Source organism: Taudactylus pleione, unplaced genomic scaffold, assembly GCF_031769625.1.
Source record: "Taudactylus pleione unplaced genomic scaffold, aTauple2 ptg000397bl, whole genome shotgun sequence".
NCBI classification, from domain to species: domain Eukaryota; kingdom Metazoa; phylum Chordata; class Amphibia; order Anura; family Myobatrachidae; genus Taudactylus; species Taudactylus pleione.
In genome coordinates, this window is record NW_028284799.1 from 6,991,044 (window position 1) to 7,013,198 (window position 22,155).

General features: G+C 46.0%; 1 protein-coding gene across 1 annotated transcript in view; it reads left to right on the forward strand.

Moving 5' to 3' along the window:
* The window catches only part of RASL10B (RAS like family 10 member B), a 171,992-nt gene that overhangs the window by 115,428 nt on the left and 34,409 nt on the right, over positions 1 to 22,155 (forward strand). Inside the window, exon 2 of the mRNA XM_088446323.1 lies at positions 21,649 to 22,015. The gene's annotated coding sequence lies outside the window, so the exon portion shown is untranslated. The remainder of the gene's footprint in view (positions 1 to 21,648; positions 22,016 to 22,155) is intronic.

A 22,155-nucleotide genomic window follows, 5' to 3' on the forward strand; every position in this document is an offset into this window, starting at 1 on the left:
CTCAAAGGATTTTTAATAATCTGGTATTCCCAGGGCAGGTGCTCTTGTCAGACTATCCTTAAGGTTAAGGAAAGCCCGCTCTGTCTCCTCGGTGTGTCTGACATGGTCGGGTTTTGAGGATGAAACTAATTCTTGCAATGGTAATGCCAAAATAGAAAAACCTGGGATCCACGAAGGTACAGATTTGCTGCTGGTTTTGTGGCAGTGTCATGGCCTGTATTCTGTCAGTTGTCAAGTGTCGTAGACCCTGGGTTAGACAGTGTCCCAAGTATTTGACCCTAGTCTGGCATGGCTGTAATTTGTCCTTGTGCCCTGTTTGTGAGAGCTGAAGCAACAACCGTTTAGTATCATTTAAACATGACATAAATGAACAACAACAAATCTACATATTGAATGAGGACAGACCCATTGCTTTGTTGAAAAGATTGCAAACAGTCATGTAAAGCCTGAGAGAAAATACTGGGGCTATCTATGAAACCTGGGGCAATCGAGTCCATGTATATTGTACCCCTCTGTAGGAAAATGCGAACAGATATTGACAGTCAGGGTGAAGAAGAACAAAGAAGAATGCAGAACATAGATCAATGACAGTGTTGTGGGTTGCAGACGGTGGAATTTGCATGAGGATGACAGCTGGATTGGGCACTATGGGGAATTGGCTTTCAACAACTTTGTTAACCCCCCTAAGATCCTGAACCAATCTATAGCCCCTCCCCCCAGCCTTCTTCACTGGAAATATGGGACTATTGGCTGGACTAGCTGTACGAATTAAAATCCCCTGTTGCAGCAACCTTTCAATTATGGGATAAACCCCTAGCTCCACCTCTGGCTTTAATGGGTACTGAGGGATTTTTGGAGCTTGCCTACCACTCTTCAAGTTTACCATTACAGGAGATACATTTGCCATCAATCCAGTGTCCTGTCCATCTTTGGTCCAGAGGGAACCCGGTATTGCATTAACATTTCTTTTACCTGAGATGGACTTTGTGCTAAAACGGCAGAGTGCAACATTAACCTTTGTGGTGTATCCAATATGTCCTGTACCTCATGCGCAACCTTTTCTGGTATATCTAGGAATATACCACCAGGGATACAGTATATGAGACATCGCAATTTACACAGCAAATCCCTTCCCAGCAGGTTAGTAGGAGCCGCCGCTGCTAGAAGAAAGGAATGCTTGGTTTGCAGTGGCCCGATGGTAACATCTGCAGATCTGGTTAGAGGGTAATGCTGTACCCTCCCCATTACTCCCACTGCTGCTATGGTCTTGTTGGTAACCTGTAAATTAAATGGAGAAGTTATCACGGATCTGGTCGCCCCGGTATCTACAAGAAAAGTGTGTTTAGTACCAGATATATCAACTATCATTGTAGGTTCTTCCCTAGTATTATCAGTTAACCTGACTGGCTGTAGACTATAGGTATGACCTGACCCCTAGCACTGACTATCATCCTCCAGCAGAGCATTGGCTATCACTATGTGAGCGGTTGACCGTTGGATATTTCCTGAATCTTGTGAGTTCCCCCTCTGAGTGTACCTAGGTGTTCCCTTCCTAGGTGACCCCCGAGTGATGTAAGACTGTGGCTGTGTATGTGATCCCTCTAGAGCCTGAATGCTCACTGCCATTAATTTCTCACTCAGTGCCTCTTTCCTCCTGCCAATGTTCTTGTCATGTTCTATGGCAGACTCTCTAAGTGCATCTACCGTAATTCCTCTCCAGTTAGGTAGAGAGGTTTGCACTCTAGTTTTAAGATTATCCTTGAGACCATCCATAAGTACCGTAACAGCTACTTCCCTGTGGTGTACATCATCTTTAATATCTGCTATCCCAGTGTACTGGGTTACTGTTAGCAGTGCTCTGACGAAATAATTTGCTGCAGATTCACTGTCTTTTTTTTTTTTTTTTTTTAAGTGAAAATTTTACTCTAGTTAACTACCACTGGGAAATATATAGCAGTTGTGCGATTATATGTTTTATATTTGCCTGGTTATCCTCCTCTGTCAAGGATTCATCCTCCTCCTATATACAATCCTTAATAAACTTCTGCACATCAGTATTGGATGGGAGACAGGCCCTTAACACCACTCGCCAATCCTTGTTAGTTGGTTCGTGAGCAGTACCTAAATCTTGAATAAATTTCTGGCATTTGGCTAACGCTTTCCTAGGGTCTGGAAAATCTGACCTAATTGAATGTAATTCTGCTCTCATCCATGGACAATGCATTTCTACATTCCTTATGGGAACTATACCATCTTTGTCCGGTTTCCCATTGGGAACTGCAATTGTACGGACGGGATGTGCACCTACCACATCACTATGTTCAGGATTACCTCTCCTAGTACGGTCTCCACTAGTCTCACCAATTTCAGCTGCTGGCCCTGCTGGTTGGATCGCTGCCTTTCCTCTCTGTGGAACATCTAATATATTAACAGCATGTGTAATGGCTGAAATTACAGTAGGTTCATCATCTTCTACCAAAACATTTTCCTTGAGGGGACTTAAATCAGGATACAAGTTACTTATTACAATTTTTTTTGTATTTTTGGTATCGGCTGTACTTTCACCTGCGGTCGCATATGGCGGCCGAGGTGCTCTTGCGCTCCTCCTTTATGCACAGTGACGCTACCTTGCAGCGTGGGTACGCTACCGGGCGACGTCTTGCTTTGCGGCATGTGTATGCTGTCTTGCAGCGTGCTACTTTGCTACGTGTGCGCGCTATTTTGCGTTGTGAACACGCTGTTTTGCGGCGTGTGCACGCTGCCTAGCGGTGTGAGTATGCTGCTTTGTGCCACATGTTCCTCTCGTGCTGCCATAACTTTAAACAATTATTGTACTTTACTCTTTTCTTTAGAGATTTGACTAAACATATATTATCTCTTCACTGTATTTAGTACCTCCGAATCAAAACTGACAACTTTGGGAAAAGGTTTCACACATCCTTTGGTCATCTTAACCCATATGTCGCAGTAGCATACGCGCCATACTTAACATTCATTATATACCTTGCCGACCCGGTCTCTCATTCATAAGCAGCATCTCATCGACCATTGCTAGCGACTGCTTAGCAACCATCTGGGACAACTCTTTGCTACTTTCGTTAGAGATTTCGACCAGTGGACGAAATTACAACAACCTGCGTCCACGCACTTCTACCCACTTGGGCACAAACAACCGCTAAGCGTTTTGTCAGTTTTGCACAAATGAGGTAGCAGAATCTAGTCTATACTATACTCGTGCTTTCCAGACAAATTATCCAAGCTTCGTCTACTGCTTCCTACTTTGAGTTACTTTCCACTGGTAGAATCTAAGTATTTCAATACCTAGCCTTGCCAGTGACTTCCTCCCACGACCCCCAAGTCACAATCACTGTTTCCACTACCGTGCGGTCCGATCAAATTGCCCAGAAGCACTACAACTTATCAATGGACTTTGCGATTACTATTCGGGTTTGGTCGAGAAAAACGCCTTTTGTTTTCTCGCTCAGTTATACCTGCTATGTATACTGCTTCAGCTTGCCCTACCCGCTTCTTGGACACCTTAGCCGGCCCTGTCTATTTCAACAGTTCAAAAAGTAAAAACCTTCTTTCCGATTTTCTCTTTCCTTAGCCTTATCACCTCAAAAGCATACGTTTCACATTCATATACCTTTGTTTTCTGGTAAGAAAAATGCTTTCCCCTTGGTAATACCTATTCAGAGATTTTTAACAAGTGAAACAAGACTATCTATTACAACGGTTGTTTAAAAATACGGCAGCAATACAGGGAAGACTCATACGCTATTTGCGAATCGCCTATTGTAGCGCAAAGTGACAATAAAAGAAACAGACCTTTCTCTCTTGTCCCTGGATTCTAATCAGCGCTCCTTAGATCACCCAAAGAACGGATATTCGATTTCACAACACTGAGTACAAAACAGGTTTAAAACACATTGCGTTCTTACCCGTATGTGATGCGTCCACCCTTTGTTGAGGAATCAAGATCCGGTTGTTGCTTTGAGTAATTTCCGGTAGCGTGACCTCAAGGCCGAGCCGCCATCTATTGATTCCTAATAGTCGCTAGTCGCTTAAGAAAGAATTGCTTTCCAGTCCAATCGTGTGGTTCCAAAGCACAAAAAGTTATTTATGTAAAGAAAAAGTAACACGATGAAAGATTTAACAATTAGAGTAAAAAGCAATAAAATAGTACAAGCCGATACATATGCATGCACACTGGTCCCAGCATACAGTCATCAATCCAGAAGTCTGTGATCATCAAAGAGGATGTCTGTTAACGTTGAACTCTGTAAGGTATTCAAGCTGTGACCCGACACCAGTGTACAAAGGGACTAGTTTACAAGTTTCCATTGGTTCTTCCTTCTGGATAATCTGGTCATTGGTTGATTTCATACAGTGTCATCAGGGGCATGGCTCAGTTCTCCAACGGTCTCTTTGTGTAGCTTCCCGCCGAACAACTGGTTAATACTGGCTACAGCACTACATGCATGTTTTAACATTTCTATCCAATAACTCCCTATCATCCATAACTAGCGGACGCATGATGCGACTTCTTTGCCAATAGGAACGGGAGTCTGCAAATAAACAGGGATTTAGTATGATACCAAACATGGCATGTCCACTATGCTCTCAAGCTTAGATCTCATTTAAGTGCATATTACAATTATACTGAGGGCGGCATGCTGACAGGCGCGGATGCTGACTGTAGACAGGAGTACTGTGCCACCGCAACTGTTTCCCTCCTCTCTTCCTCCCCAGATAGCTGTGATCAGGACAGGGAAGCACATGCTGCAGCTGCCGCCTCCCTGGGTCTCACTCTTCTCCAGGCTACTCCTGCACAGAACCTCCATGCTGCTGTAGTGTACAGTGAGTGTCTAGCGGCGAGTTGGGAACGGGGCGGGCGTCCTCCTCATTGGACAAGGAGGCGCTACCGCCCGCGCTGATTGGTTAGAGAGATGCTGGGGAAGTCACTGGCCGGCTGCTGCGGCGTGCTGATAGCGTGTCCTTCGGGACCCACACATTTTTAAAAAGTGAGTCCCTCATTGCCTATAGCGCGTAAATACTGCGTATTTTGCAAACACTGGTGATAGTCAATGCTTGTGTGGCATGGTAATCACGTAAGTTATCCCTTTAATATCTACTCTTTGACTGAATGTGCTCTAATCAGAATCACTGTCCCGGTAACAGCATTGTATTTTAATAAAGGTCTTATTTCCGCAATATATGGCGACCAGAAATTATATTTATTGAAGGAGATATGCAGAAATTGATTGGCTCCTAAAAGTGATAAGTGAAGTCATATTTACATAATGCAAAACATTTTTACTCAGCACTCTTTCATTTAATGATCTTCTCAACTGCTGCTGCAAAAAAAATAGTTTTTATGAAGAGCAACAGTTTAACATTACATCAGTGAATAAGGTTAGTATCCAGTAGGCGTCCTTTTAGTAGTAAATGCTATAAAATGTGAGTCCAGCTTAGCCTCCAAAAACCAATTAAGAAAAACAGACCAACTGTTGTGTGCTTCCTGTTTTGTGTTCCGTTTTGGCTGTTCCTAGTCTGTAATGAAATCATAGTGTTCTAAAGTTTACGTGGGCTTCGAGCTGTGACTGTGAGAAGCTGTCACGTCTCTCTTTAACTGACCTGGCAACAGCCTCTAGTGACCTGACTCCATTTTTTGCCAGCAAGGCAGAGTGTAGAATGTGTTGTTTACTGGATGACAAAGCTGTACATGTAATTTCAAATGTATTAATATCCTGCACAACACAGTGTTTCTAATGATTAATATTTATGTTTTACTACAGCCACATACGAACAAATAAAAAATCAATGATTCTAGGCAATGCTAAAACTCTCTCCTTTTCACTCTTAAACCCTATATATCAAATTAAGTGTTTTAATTACAGGTTGAGTCTCCGATATCCAAAATACTTGGGATCAGGGGTAGTTTGGATAACGGAATTTTCCGTATTTTGGAATATTTACATATAATGATATATCTTGGGAATGGGACCCAAATATACACACAGAATGCAGGTCATTTTATACAATATTTTTAATAATTTGTGCCTTAAACAAAGTTTTTGTGCATTGAACCATCAAAAGCAGAGGTTTCATTATCTCAGTCATGACAAAAAAAAAATCTATTTCAGAATATTCCGTCTTTCGGAATATTTGGATATGGGAGACTCAACCTGTGTATATATAATGTTCAGGTCTGTTCCCTTTTAAAATTCCCAGTAAAGTATTCCACCATCCGTGTTCTCCCAAAAACCCGCACAAAAACATGTGGCACCATGAGGCAGCCAAGCGGGGGGCTTGCGCGTGCACGCCACCTGGCTTTTTGGGAATAATATAAACACTTGGGTAAATATGATTTTATTTATAGTAGACATGATCTACATTGTGTTTAAAATGCACAGACCCAGAGGTACTGGACAATACAATTGAAACACTTCATAAATTAAGTGCATTTTGAAAGCAAAGTCTTAAAGATCCCCATCCTCCTCCACACACGCGCTCGTTTCGGTTGGCGTTATTGCTGTGGCATACTTCCATTTTTCCCTGTCTGTGTGTGTGCTTTCTGCTCTCACATGTCATGGATTACACCATGTGGTGACTCTACAGAGCCTCTCCTCTGATCAGCCTGAGACATGATTGGATCTCATTGACACTACTGTGTCTGCTGCTCCTCTGGCTATGGGCCGTATTCAATTAGACGTGAAAAGCTGAGATCTGCGAAAAAGTATCGCCGATTGCGTCTTTTCGTCTGTCGGAAACTTATCGCCGTATTCAATTTCACCCGCTTTTCGCATACGTGGAAAGTCAATGCAATGTAATAGGCGAAAAAGATTCTCCTCTGATTAGCAGGAGAAAAAAAGTGCAACATTTTTATTTTGGGGCGCAAAGGTAGGGTAATCACTCAGACCCCTTGGGACAGCCCCCCAAAGGACAACTGCGTCAAAAATCCCAGGAAAAAACACCCCAAAAAAGTAATTTCATTTTGGGGGCGAAAAAGCACAAAGTGGGGTGACCACTTCAAAAACTAGCGAAATAAAGTTCTGGGGGTGCTCTAAGAAGGGCCGAAGTGTTTTGGGGATTGCAGGTGCTTTTATGATGGAGAAATTTCACTTTTATTAAAACTTCACTTTAGAGACATTAAAATATGCTAGCACCCATTTTCAGGTACCCTAAATTTGCAATGACTACTAATTTTCTCAAAAAAAATACTGCTTTATGCCATTCTTCACCACTTGTGCAAAGATGCTAATTAGAGACAATTGTACCAACTTAAGTACCCCAAACAGTTTTATTAGGACTAATCGGGCACTACTACATTGATCCCCAATGTTTCTGCATATTTTTGGAGGATTCAGGCTGATTTCCCCTATGCTGACACCACTTTCTGCCTGTTCTGACTTCGCTTGTCGCTGTTTTCGCATCTTTTGGATTTGAATATGGCGAATAGCGGGGACGCACACGATTAGTTTCCGCGGCCAAAAGACGTGATGTAGGTGGAACTTTATCGCTGGTGCGAAACTAATTGAATACCATCCTTTGTGTTAAATCCTGGTGAAAGAGAAAGTGGCAGGAACTCAGGACCTCATTCAGAGTCGGTCGTTGCAGCCGCACGGTCGTAAGGTAAAAGGGGCCGGATATGCAAATGAAGCGCTCGCAAGTTGCGTCGTTAAGATGGGATCGTTAGCTGGACGAGCGAGGGGAGGATGCGCCCATAAGACTAAAAATACGCCCCCTTTTTGTTCACATTACATGTCATCTCCGGGCATATAAGGATTAATCGAGACCATCGGGAACCATCGGAGCTGGTCGCAGAGCTTAAGGTTGACCATACCCTCTCTTAAGCACTACGATCAAGTCAGTGTAAAAACCTCCCATGTCACATGTGCCATGACACTACTTAGTTTATTATGCACTCCCATAAAACGCTGTTTGCATAGTCAGGCACGCCTGCGTTCGGATCTCCACTCCCCCGTTCACAAGCACCTTCCCCTGTTACCACCCACAAACGCCTCATCCTGTCACTCAAACTAATGACCTGGCCAAGTTGAAGGAGAGAGAAATTTCTGATCGTAATAGCTAGTTTGTGCACACGCATTGCGAATTTTACGCATGCGCAGTTTAGCGAACATCGGTGGCGTACGACCATGCGGCCGCAACGACCGACTCTGAATGAGTTCCTCAGTGTCATTAAGGTCGCTGTGTACCCACCGCTGTGATGACATGATTTTTATCAGCAGTGTCATATAGATTTATTGCTGAACTTGGTTGGTCATGGTTGCCTATATAAGCAGGATAGTTCAGTGGCTTTGAAAGAGGAGTGATTTGGCAGGAGCTTCAGTGACCAATGGCCTGATTCAGCTATTACGTTTTTGGACGCAGCACCGATGCTAACATATGCTAATGTTGTGACTTCTGTAATCTGCTGCTGCATCTGAGGCCTAAGCTTACTCAGAAATGCTGCAGGGACTCCCCTATCAGGCCAGGAAATCTGCGTCTGAAGATGCAGACTCTGACCTCGGCACTCCCAGAAAACGGGGGCCCGTCAATCAGGCTGCGGCTTAGGGGACAACGAAGCAGGATCCGTTCTTCATATGCGCAGAACGGGTCAGGTGCAGTTCTCTTGCTAACAGATTTGCGTACATCTCTGTATCAGGCCCCAAGACAGCTGAACTTACTAGTGTATTGTGTGAAAGTTGATGCCATCTGGTGTTTGAAGTTATGAAACATCATCAGCAAATGGCAACACAAGACAGAAACGCATACTCCGCGATCATGTTATATATGCACTAATTTGTCTTGGTCAGACCTGCACCTAATCGTGTGTATATATACACCAGTTGGGAGTTGTATCTTTTGCACCTACTATAGGGCAGATGCAAGTACAGGCTACTGCTGAAGACTATTGGTAAACCAGGTGCATATGCTTCCCATGCAGGGAAGGACAAATATAGAAATGTATATAGGAGAAAATACACAATTGAGTAATATACAGTAAACCCAATTCTGCTTCAGCCCCTAACTTGTAAGATTATAACCCATAACCTAATGTAAAAATAACTGAATCTCTACTAAAAACAATCGCTTATTACTAGGGATGTGCGCCGGACCATTTTTGCCGGATTTGGATTTTGTTCTAATTCGTCGTCCGGCTTTTGATTTGCATTTGCCAAACTGCGGTGACTGGCTTTGGATTTGGATTTTTTTACAAAAATGTACAAAAAAAAAGCTAAAATCACATAAATTGGTCTTTTTTTTTTCTTCCTAGAGTATTCTTAACCTCAATAACATTAATTTCCAGTCAATTTAGACCATATCACAGCTTATAATATTGTTTTCAACATTATTGGCCAAAGGTTGCAGTGAGCTGACTGGTTACTAAGCGACAAAGCAGCGGCACAACGACACAGACACCACAGTATAAAGCACATCTATGACACATTGCCACACAGCAGTGGCAGAAATGAAAAGTAGTGCACCCACCCAGTGGAGTACAGCCAGCAGAATCACAGTACTTGTTTACATAGTGGGCTACGGCCCAAGGAGTCACAGTGCACAATCTTATTCACATTACACCGCACATAGTGCCCCTGATTCACATTACGCCATAAAGTAGTGTCTCTTATTTATGTTACGACACACAGTACTGCCCCTTTTACACAATGCCCACAGTAGTGACCCTTTTACAGAATGCCCACAGTAGCGGTGTCCCTTACACAATGCCCCCCAGCAGTGGTGCCCCCTATGCAGTCCCCTTAGTAGTAGGGTCCCCTATGCAGTGCCCCCAGTAGTATGCCCCCCATTAGCATGCCACCCAGTAGTATGCCCCCCATTAGCAGGCCCCCCCTAGTAGTATGCCCCCCATTAGCAGCCCCCCCAGTAGTATGGCCCCCCCAGTAGTAGGCTGCCCAAGTAGCAGGCCCCCCCCAGTAGTAGGCTGCCCCAGTAGTAGCCCCCCTTGTAGTATGGTCCCCCCCAGTAGTATGCCCCCCCTGTAGTAGTAAGCCCCCCTGTAGTATGGCCCCCCCAGTAGCAGGCCCCCCCCCAGTAGTAGTACGCCCCCCCCCAGTAGCAGGCCCCCCCCCAGTAGTATGGCCCCCACGCACCCCCAGTAGCAGACCCCCCCAGTAGTATGTCCCCCCCCAGTAGCAGGCCCCTCAGTAGTATGGCCCCCCCCCAGTAGCATACCCCCCCCCCCAGTAGCGCCCCCGGCCCTTGCACAAGTAAAAAAAATAAAAACTTACCTGTATCCCTGCTCCCGCGCCGTCCGCTCTGCTGTCACACGCTGAGGAGGGTGCCGGAAGACGGAGCTCATGTGTGAGCTCCAGCCGGCTCCCTCCGTGCAGCAGCCAATGAGAGTCTGTATGACTCTCATTGGCTGCTGTAACAAACGCACAGCTGCCGCTGGCGGCTGTGTGTTTGTATCTGTGTAGGGCAGAGCGCTATCACAGCGCTCTGTCCTACATGCGAGGAGCCCTGATGTCGGATTCTCTAGTGAGAATCCGACATCAGGCGGCCGCCGTTCGGCCCCGAACGGGGATCCGAGTCAGGCAGTGAACACCCGAACAGGGTTAGAGTGGACTCGGATCCCCAATGTTCGGAGCGGTTCGGATTCCACAGAATCATCTCTACTTATTACAAAGGGTTGGGTACGGGATGCCGGCTAGTGGGGATATTGACCGGATCCCATTACAAATATTAGAACTATGGGGCTGATTCACACTTGTATGCTGTTAATATATGCTATTGAGACAGGAGCAGTATTGTGTAAATAGACATCTCCCGACTTCTGTGATCTGGACTCTGCATCGGATCACCATCGGCCATATGGCTGCTGGAACTCCCTTGCTGGGGCCAGGAAATCTTTATCAGAAGACGCAGACCAACACGCAGAGGTGTAGCGTAGAGCCGTGGTGCCCCCCCATAATACTGGTGTGTCTGGCATAGCCAGTGTGTGTGGCCCAGTTGAGGTTACAAAAACTTAGCAGATGCAGTGTCAGACTGGGGCGCGAGGTTCTCACTGGGGGATGTTCAGTTCTAACCCTGTAGGTGCTATGTGGGTAGACTGATGGGGCAGTATTTGGAGGAGTGTGCAAGCAATATTTGTTTTTTTTTGGGGGGGGGCACATTTGTCGGGCAGTTTTTGGAGAGGGTGCAATATTATGGGAGTAGTGTTAAAGCATTACGTGGAGGGAGGGCACTGTTGGGGCAATATGTAGAGTGAGAGCAGTATGAGGAGTGGGAGCAGTGTTTTGTGCATTATGTGGAGTGGGAGCAGTGTTTTGGGCAATGTGTGGAGTGGGAGCAGTGTTTTGGGCAATATGAGGAGTGGGAGCAGTGTTTTGGGCAATATGTGGAGTGAGTGCAGTGTTTTGGGCAGTATGTGGAGTGGGTGCAGTGTTTTGGGCAGTATGAGGAGTGGGTGCAGTGTTTTGGGCAATATGTGGAGTGGGAGCAGTGTTTTGGGCAATATGTGGAGTGGGAGCAGTGTTTTGGGCAGTATGAGGAGTGGGAGCAGTGTTTTGGGCAGTATGTGGAGTGGGAGCAGTGTTTTGGGCAGTATGAGGAGTGGGAGCAGTGTTTTGGGCAGTATGAGGAGTGGGAGCAGTGTTTTGGGCAGTATGTGGAGTGGGTGCAGTGTTTTGGGCAGTATGAGGAGTGGGTGCAGTGTTTTGGGCAGTATGAGGAGTGGGTGCAGTGTTTTGGGCAGTATGAGGAGTGGGTGCAGTGTTTTGGGCAGTATGTGGAGTGGGAGCAGTGTTTTGGGCAGTATGTGGAGTGGGAGCAGTGTTTTGGGCAATATGAGGAGTGGGAGCAGTGTTTTGGGCAATATGAGGAGTGGGAGCAGTGTTTTGGGCAATATGAGGAGTGGGAGCAGTGTTTTGGGCAATATGTGGAGTGGGAGCAGTGTTTTGAGCATTAAGTGTAATTTGGAAAATTTTTGGGGCAATGTAAGACATGGTAGTATTGTTGAGTTAGTATGAGATGTGGTAACAGTCTTGGTGCACTATTGGATAGGGTAGCAAAGTAGGGGTAGTATGTGGAGGTGGGAGCCCTGAATGCACTAATACAATAAAATATAACAGAACTCAGGGCAATAACACTAAGAGGATAGACTAAAATGGCAATAAATAACACTAAAAGACAATGACACTACAAAGGACACTGCACTGAACGTGTCAATATGAATGCAGCAGGGAGGAGGGTGCTCACTGCTTACCGTGCTGCCAGTACTAATGCAGCCAGAGGAACAGAGGTCAGGGGGCGCAGCCTTTGTACAGGAAGCTCGATGATCCCTGCAGTAATAAAGCAGGGCCAATTATGCACTGTGCATGGGTGCTACTGAGTCCCGACAATACTCTCATCAGTTTTGCCACGAACGATCCTGACTGTTTATATATATATATTCGAAAAATACACCGCTAATTCCCCGCTGTTGGCGCCACCTGATGGAACCAGAGCTTGAGTTTTATCTATGTCCTCACTACACCTTTGCCAAAATGTCCCCACTTTCTGGGATGCTGGCCTTAGCTGCCCATACCCACCCCCAAATGGCTGCTGCCTGTCAATCTGAGAGGGCATTGCGTGCGATGACATAGAATTAGTTATGCGCATGCCCAGTCAATCCACTATCGGAGTTGTACACAAACCATCGGGGTCGAAATACAGATGCCTATCATAATCCCGACGCCGGGATCCAGAACGACGTGGGACCGAACAAGGTAAGTACGGTCCGCATGTCCTCATAGCCGCGGGGGAGGGAGGGTTAGGTTTAGGGCACCCCTGGGGGATTTAGAGCTAGACACCCCCCCGGGAGGGTTAGGGTTAGCCTAGGAGGGGGGAGGGGGGGGGTTAGGTTTGGGCACCCCAGGGGGGAGGTTAGGGTTACCCCTAAATGAGGGTTGGGGGAGGGGTGAGGGTTAGGTAACTTACTCGCCTCCATCGGGATCTCCGGTGTTCGGCCTGCTGGCGTCGGGATTTCGAGTCCGGCGGTCATTCATACCGAGCCCCCTGTAAGAGACACCTGCTCCAGCACTGGTCCCCTCTGTGTTGCCATGATGAGAGCTGTTGGCAGGGGGGGGGGTCGCACAAGTGCATTTTGGTACGTATCCCCGCGCCAAATGTGCATGTCTGTCTCATGACATGCCATTCTTGATTATTAGATGTTAAATTGAAAAACATTTTCTTTATTATTTGTGGGGGGGGGGGGGGAGTTTCTTTAAAAATTTGTGATTTTAATTTTTAGGTTTACTTTGTTAATTTTTCTCTACAGGAACATTATGAGGCATTATCTAGCATTGCTTCAACGTGTTAAGGTACCATTAGAGCAACCAATTATTCTGTAGCTTCTATATGTTTAGTGCAGAACAGACCATGCAAGCCAATGTCTGTTTCCTGTAGTCTTATTTACGAATATTGCTGAAAGACATAAACTTGTACTAATTATCATATCTTAAACAGCTCAAAATGAAATGACTGTATTTACATTTTCTGTATGTTTGTTTGAATGAAATACCACCTAATTTTAAATCAGTATTTCAACCAAGTATTTGCATACTATAAACTTTTCATTTCCCTCCCCCTTAGAATGTAAGCTCCTATGAGCAGGGCCCTCTACCCTCTTGTGCATCTCCTTACTATACCTTCATCTACTTCTTACTCTCTACCAGGGCACCGAACACTTGATTGCTTTGCATTGTTGCTTATCTGGGTGTTATGGTCGTGAATGTAGCAATGTACATTATCCATGTCCTGTAATGTATTGTACTGTACTGTAAGTCACTGTATATCAATCTATTTGTTTATGTACTTTATAAGGCGCTGCGGAAAACTTGTGGCACCATATATATAAATGATGATAATAATAATAATTGTTAAATGTGTGTCTATGACTTAATGAAATAATCAGGACAATGATTGTATAAACCATTTGGTTCCCAAACTATACACAGCATTGTGTAAAATAATAGTGTGTGTATGTACAGTATGTGTATTCACTTATCAAACTCATTTCTGTGGCATAAACCCCTATGCTATTATTTCTATCTGTTCAGCTGACGCTCAGAATAGAGAGAAGAGTGGTCTATTCAAATAAGTAGGTCTGCTCCTGTATTGGCGCCGTTCTATACACAGTGTATGTGTGTTTATTTATTACACACACACTCACTCCCATACGGTGCAGCACTCCATGCTTGAAAAATACAGCAGACACGGCTTGAAGAATCAATGTTTCAATGCATGTTGTAGCTTGTAATGTTTGTCCTGATGAAAATGTTATAACAAGCATTGAAACGTTGATTCTACAAGCCATGTCTGCTGTATTTTTTAAGCGTGGAGTGCCGCACTGTATGGAGTATGATTGATAGATATATATAGATACACAGATAGATATATATATATATATGTGTGTGTGTAAACTGTGTATAGAACTGCGCCGATTCAGGAGCAGACCTACTTATGAACTGTTTTTGAGAAGTGAAACTGATTCAAGCGACTAGCGTGTCTTATGTATAATGGCATTTTATAACCCAATGGGTCAGGAATGAAGTGCAGTAGTGTTCATATATATATGTGCATAAGTCTTGTAGCTTTGCGCCGAAGTGTGCTACGAAGGTGCTGAAATTTAATAGTAATTTAACCGTTTAAAATGAACCCATCAAAATGGGGATGATAAAGTGCTTCATAAGTACCAAAATATATACCAATGATATGAACAGAGTGTGATAAAGATAAATATATACCAATTTATTTATACATGAGCAAAAATCCAAAACACAGCCTAGCAATGATCACAACCAATAATCAACCCTTAATGGGTGACCAGGTCCATAATGAGGTGCAATGTGCTGTGCAAGTATTATTGGACAATAAGTTAATAAATACACTTCATAAAACAATAGTTAGTAACATATAGCATGGAAGCGTCATTGTACACGTCACTTGGTTGTATTTCAGCCTGCAGTGATCGCAGCGCTTGCGGCGGGGTAGGGTCTACCTCAAGCACTGCGTGCAGCTCCTTTTGGCTTTCGATGGTACTGATTAATCATGCACTTCATGGAGATGACGTGTGCTAAGAAAGAAAAGTGGGCGTCTTTATACCGGCGTGTGCTCACTCTGTCGTTGCTCTCTAAGACTTAGAGGGCGTCCTTACACCAGACAAGTGCGATCGCGGAATTTGCATACCCGGATCCTTTTGGATGCGAGTGATCGCGGCTTAGCGTCCGGGTCTGAATCGGCCCTTCTGTTCATATCATTGGTATATATTTTTTTTTTTTTTTGGTACTTATGAAGCACTTTACCATACCCATTTTGACGTGTTCATTTTAAACAGTTACATATATATAATGACATTTATTTTTTGCATGGGTGGAAGAGGGGTTGATGACACGGAGTGGTGATGGGAGAGCTGTCACTCTCTAAAGCAACAGGCAGTGAATCCTGAGGCTGTTGCTGGATGGGGTCCTACAATGCAGTCTGTTGTGGGAGATCAGACAGGACGTGTCTTATCTAGTCTGAGGAACAATGCTGCAGAACGGCACTAACTATTACAACTAAAGGTATATAAGGGGGGACATGGAGATGGGCAATGGGTAAGAATAGTACAGTTTTTATTTATTTTTTTCTCTTGTTTTGTTTTAAATACTTATTTTCTTCTTCGGGGTCCATGGGGTCCACAGCCATTACGTTGGGTATGAATCCCGGTCACCAAACAGTTAATACAAACGAGCTCTCTGCTCCCAGGATGCATCGGGTTTCCTCCTCATATACCCCACCTCCTGCCTCAGGTAGCCAGTTCTTCCTGTTTGGTGTGTTCACCACATAGACAGTGGGACTGCTGGAGCAGTCCTGCAGACGAGTACAAAAAAAAAGAGTTTTACTCTCTATCTCAGCGGGTGGTCTGAGCTGTCCTGGAAGCAGCCTCGCGCCTGATTGGAGGCACACCGGCCACGCGCTGCAACTACCTCCGGCGCCGCATCGCTAGCCTCAGCAGGTCCTTGGCAGGGGATTCGGCAGGGGCTTTCTGGCCCTGGACCGCAACTGGATCAAGGGGATGGCAGGTAAGCAGGTGGTCGCGGCGGCCGGCACCACGTGGCGGTCTGGCCTCCGGCGGTGAGACTGGCCGGAGGCGCGCTTCAGTCAGGAGGCATACGGCTTGTTCTCCTAGCCTAGACCGCCGGGATTTGATGTTCCTGACCAGCCGGGGCTTGTCGTGGTGGCAAGGTCAGTTTACCGGGCAGGTCCAAGCAGCATAGGGGAGGTACGCTTCCCCGGCGGCCCCTCCCCAAATCCACACGCTAGTTCAGTCCTCTGGCACAGTTGATTGTGGATTGTTCCTCCCAGCCTCCATATAGGGCAGCCAGAGTGTATGTCAGTTGCTCTCTGAACGCTGCTCCTACAAGAGGGACACTGGGCAGTCTCCCTGTATACCTTGCCTACTGCTGGTCTAGGTTTTTACAGGGCTCTATCCTACCTAAGCTGAGGCTGATTATGGTAGTGAGAGCTTATATGCATATGGCTCGCAGAGTATTTATGCATGACGTGGTTGTTTATGGATACTGTTTCTTCTGTAAAAGAACTGTAATTCCTGTATACTGTCACTGTCTCTCTCCTTCCCTTGCTACAGGTGTGTGGGTTGAGAGTAGAAAGCAGCAGATATACACTCAGAACCAGTGGCATAGTGTTATGTCTAAGGAGTCTGAGGGTCAGGTGGCGGGAGCCCCGTTGCTGATATCCTGTGTAGCCTGCAAGGCAGGTTTGTCCCCACAGGACTTTCTACAAAATGGGCTTTGTGGGAACTGTTTCAGACAGCCACCACACCAATTAAGTTTGCCTGTTTCAGGCCCTGAGCCTCCTTGGGTATAATTTTCTCAGGTTATGGCTCAGGTGGCGGAACGGCTGGCTGCCCCGGTACCACCGGTTTGGGGTTTGCCTCAGCAGATGCATCCTATGCCCATGATGTGGCTGCCTTGGATGGACCCTGGTGCTGGTAAGGTTATGGCATCATCCTCAGGGGTTTTTCAGCCTCAGGCTGTCAAGCCAAAGCAGCCTAAATCTAGGCGCCATGTACCGCCTTACATGGGTGAGTACTGGAGTGCCTCCGAGGAGGAGGAACAGGCACAGGACTTTTCGCAGAAGTCTAGCTCCGAGGAGGGTGATGATCATTTCCCAGTAGCCGATGTCCCTTTTCTGATAAGGGCTGTAAAATCAGTGTTAAATATCGAGGAAGGGGATCTTCCGCTTAGGAAAGCCCCCCCTGTTCAAGCGCCAAAAAGTGGTTAAGGCAGAATTTCCAAAGTCTGAACATTTTTCAGAACTTATGGAGGAAGTCTGGATAAGATAAGCCATTCTTCTAAAAGAATGGTGCTTCTATATCCTTTTCCAGCAGAGGACTGTGCCAAGTGGGAGAATCCACCATCAGTTAATGCGCATGTGGCACAGCTGATTAAACGTACCACTTTGCTAATCCCAGCAGTTTCGCTGAAGGAAACCACGGATAGGAGACTGGAGTCTTGTCTCAAATCTATTTTTTCGCTGGCAGGAATGGCCACCCGCCTAGCTATGGCCACTGCCTGGGTAGCAAGAGCTATTGAGGAGTGGGCCAAAACTCTAACAGAGTCTTTACCAGATGCCTCTAAGGAGCTACTGGATATGATCTCCTTTATTAGAGAAGGGGCCTCTTATTTGGGTGATGCCGCCTTGGATGCAGGAATCCTTTCCTCTAAAGTCTCAGCTGAGTCCGTGGTGGCACGTAGGATCCTCTGGTTGAAAGATTGGAGGGCAGATGTCGGGTCCAAAAAGGCCCTACAATTCCTTCCATTCACAGGAGGTGTGCTCTTTGGTCCAGAACTGGACAAAATTGTATCCTCCATGGCAGCCTCAAAGATGGCAGGTTTGCCATCAGCAACCTCGTCTAAATTGAGGAGGGCGTCCTTTCGGGGGTTTCGGCCGCAGGGCAAGGCTAAAGGTCAGCCCTCAGCGAGATTTCCACCAAGCAAGGCAGGACCCAGGAAGCCCTGGCAGAACAAACGTCCAGGATCTAGGGTCCAGGATAAACCAGTGGCCTGATGGGACGGGCCTCCCCAGGGTGGGGGGCCGACTGCTTTGGTTCTCAGAGCCCTGGCACCTCACGACGGAGGATGCCTGGGTTCGGGGAGTTGTTTCCCGAGGGTACGCCCTGATGTTTTGGAGGACTCCTCCTCAAAGGTTCTTTTGTGTAAACCCGCAGGTGGGTTCAGAAAAAGCTTTGGCTCTTCAGAAGGCTAGTCTTGCCTTGCTAGCATCAGAAGTAGTGATTCTGGTGCCAGAGAACCAGTTCCGAGAGGGGTTTTACGCCATTCTGTTCTTGGTTCTGAAACCGAATGGGTCATACCGGCCTATTCTAAATCTGAGAGAGCTCAACAAATTTGTTCGAGTCCCCGGGTTCAGGATGGAAACATTGCGATCGATTGTGTTGGCAATGGAACAGAGGGACTATATGGTGTCCCTAGACATACAAGATGCCTACCTTCACATCCCAATCACACAGGCTCATCAAAAATTTCTTCGTTTTGCGGTAGGGGAGGAACATTTTCAGTTCCAGGCCCTGCCGTTTGACCAGTCCACAGCCCCTCGGGTATTCACCAAGGTGATGGCAGTGATGATGGCATGCCTCAGGCCCCAAAGCGTCAGGATTTTGCTTTACTTGGACGACCTCCTCTTGCTGGGGCAGTCCCCACAGCAGTTACAGGATCATTTGAGGCTGACCGTATCATGTCTGTACAGTCACGGCTGGATCATAAACTGGCAAAAGTCGTCACCCTGTCCGGTACAACAGATGTGTCATTTGGGTGCGAGATTACAATCACGAATACGCAGGTTGCTTCGCAACAGGCAAATATCCGTTCTAGTAGCCATGCAGGTCCTGGGGTCGATGGTGGCCACCTTCAGGATGGTGGAATATGCTCAATTCCACTCCAGACCACTGCAGCAATTCATTCTGTCCCGCTGGAACAAGGATCATCGCACGATCAGGTCCCAGCTGCTGCATCTCTCTCCAGAGGTACGGTTGTCCCTGACCTGGTGGTTGCAGACAAAGCATCTCAGGCAGGGTCGCCCCTTTTGGGTGTCGGATTGGACATTAGTCAAAACCGACGCCAGTCTTCAAGGTTGGGGGGCAATGACGGGGTCATACACTTTCCAAGGAAAGTGGTCAGTGACGGAAAGCCGGCTGCCGATAAATATCCTGGAACTAAGAGCTATATTCAAAGCTTTAGTGCAGGCTCAGGAAATCTTAAAGGGCAGGTTGGTGCAGATTCAGTCGGACAATCGCACCGCGGTCGCCTACCTAAATCATCAAGGGGGCACGAGGAGTCGGGTCGCCTTGGCAGAGGTATCAAGAATCCTGGTATGGGCAGAGACTCATCTGTCCACGATATCTGCCGTGTTCATTCCAGGAATCCTGAATTGGGAGGCCGATTTTCTCAGTCGGCAAGAGATAAATGCAGGGTAATGGGCCCTACATCCACAGGTTTTTCAGAACCTTGTGGATAGGTGGGGTCTACCAGAAATAGATCTGATGGCATCAAGAAGGAACAACAAGGTTCCCAGGTACGGATCCTGGACAAGAGATCCGAGAGCCGAGTTTGTAGACGCACTGACAGTAAAGTGGCGTTACAAGCTGGTATATCTGTTTCCCCCATTTGCTCTTCTGCCCAGAGTGGTCAGAAAGATCAAACAAGAGGGCAGCACCGTCATATTAATAGCTCCGGCGTGGCCGAGACTGCACTGGTTCACAGATCTATGGTCTCTCTCCATAGACACTCCATGGCCTCTGCCATTGAGACCGGATCTGTTGCTACAGGGTCCCTGCTGGTACCCGGATCTTCATCGGCTATCTTTGACGGCATGGCTCTTGAGGCCTCCGTCTTGAGGGAAAAGGGGTTTTCCAAGTCTGTTATACGGACGATGCTGAAGGCACGGAAACCATCCTCAGCCCGTATATATTATAGGGCTTGGCATACTTTCTTTCAGTGGTGTGAACTGAAAGGGTATGATCCACATAAATTCCTGATATCCAGAGTGCTGGATTTTCTTCAAAGCGGTCTGGAAAAAGGGCTATGTCTGGCCTCTTTAAGGGTACAGGTGTCAGCTCTTTCAGTCTGGTTCCAACATAAAATTGCTCTGAGACCGGATTTAAAGACCTTTTTTCAGGGGGTGTTGAGAATTCAGCCTCCCTTCGTTTCCCCGGTTGTTCCGTGGGACTTGACTCTAGTTCTGAAGGTTTTACAGGCTCCTCCGTTCGAGCCTTTAAATTCAATAGACATCAAGTGGCTAACAGCAAAGACGGTATTCCTCCTTGCTATGGCATCTGCACGTAGAGTGTCGGATTTAGCTGCGCTTTCCTTCCGGGAGCCGTTCTTGATATTTCATCAAGATAGAGAAGTACTACGTACTAGGGAGGGTTACCTTCCGAAAGTGGTGTCTAAATTTAATTTTAATGAAGAAATAGTAGTTCCAGCATTTCAGGGCACAAGTCTCTCACAAGGTGAGGCTTCCCTGGATGTGGTCCGTGCGTTGAGAATTTATATTAAACGCACGAGCAAATGGAGGAAGTCCGATTCACTTTTTGTGCTTTATGGTTGTCATAAGCGTGGCTGGTCAGCCAATAAGCAGACACTGGCCAGGTGGCAATTTCATTGGCTTATACACAGGCTGGTATGCGTGTGCCGGATTCAGTGACGGCACATTCTACTAGGGCGGTAGGTCCATCATGGGCAGCCCGCTGGGGTGCTTCTGCTGAGCAATTATGTAAAGCAGCCACATGGTCTTCCATCCATACCTTTGTCAAATGTTATGCCTTTGACACTTTTGCCTCTCAGGATGCCTCCTTTGGGTGTAGAATTCTCCTCTCTTCCGAGAGTCAGGACCGTCCCCGCCCGTAGGGTTAGTGCTTTGGGATATCCCAATGTAATGGCTGTGGACCCCATGGACCCTGAAGAAGAAAATAAGAGTTATGGTATAACATACCTTTTGTTAACTCTTTTTCTTCGAGGTCCATGGGGTCCACAGGATACCCACCCAGACGCACCTGTAGTTCTGGGGGGGGGTTTCCATATTTTCTTCTCTTGACAGTCTGGACTCGTAAGTATGGGTCTTTTTGTTCTTACCCTTCGTTTGTCTCTGCCTGCTTGAGCTTGGTAACAAACTGGCTACCTGAGGCAGGAGGTGGGGTATATGAGGAGGAAACCCGGTGCATCCTGGGAGCAGAGAGCTCGTTTGTGTTAACTGTTTGGTGACCAGGATTCATACCCAACGTAATGGCTGTGGACCCCATGGACCTCGAAGAAAAAGAGTTAAGAGGTATGTTATACCATAACTCTTATTATGTTGACCCAACTACTGGGACAGTACTACTGGGACTGCACAGTAATTATTTTGGCTTAGGGGTGCCTTGAAAAAATTATGGAGACCCTAAGGGTCCCTCGAACTGAGAAAGTTTGGGAACCATTGGTGTAAACGATATTGTAACTGCAGAAAGTTGGTGGCAGGAGTAACCACATATGATTTTAGATGTTCATAATTGACCTGTTAAATGAATAAAGTTGTGTGGTCCTCCTATGAAATATTAATTTTACTCATTTCTTTATACTTCAATAGAAAGATTGATGCTGCACAACTTTTGGTCTTTCATCTACACTGGTGGTACACGTGAAATATTGGATCTTCTGCACTGTAGCAATTTCTTGGATACAAGGATTGACAAAAATTTGTAGTGAGCAGCCTGGAGAATACATGAATAATAACCAAAGGCCTGTGCGAGAATTTATCTCAAAGTTTGAACAGTCACCTCAGTGGTATTTGAAGAGCATGTACACAAAGACTTTAACATCATATGTAAAGTAGTAGCACAACTACTTGATGCCTGAATCTCGCCTGGCAACAGCAAGATCTTTTAGCCTTATTTTATGAGTTTTTCCTGTCCTCTAAATCATTGTCTGGCACTAGTTTACATCAGTTGCCTATGGTAAGTTAAATTTTTATTGTTATTTATACCAGTTTGTTCCACATAAATAACATTTTATATTATGGTAGCCCTGGCCAGAATATCCATTTACTGTGTACTCCCACCTCACCTTACACCCACGGAACTGCAGTTAAATGTGT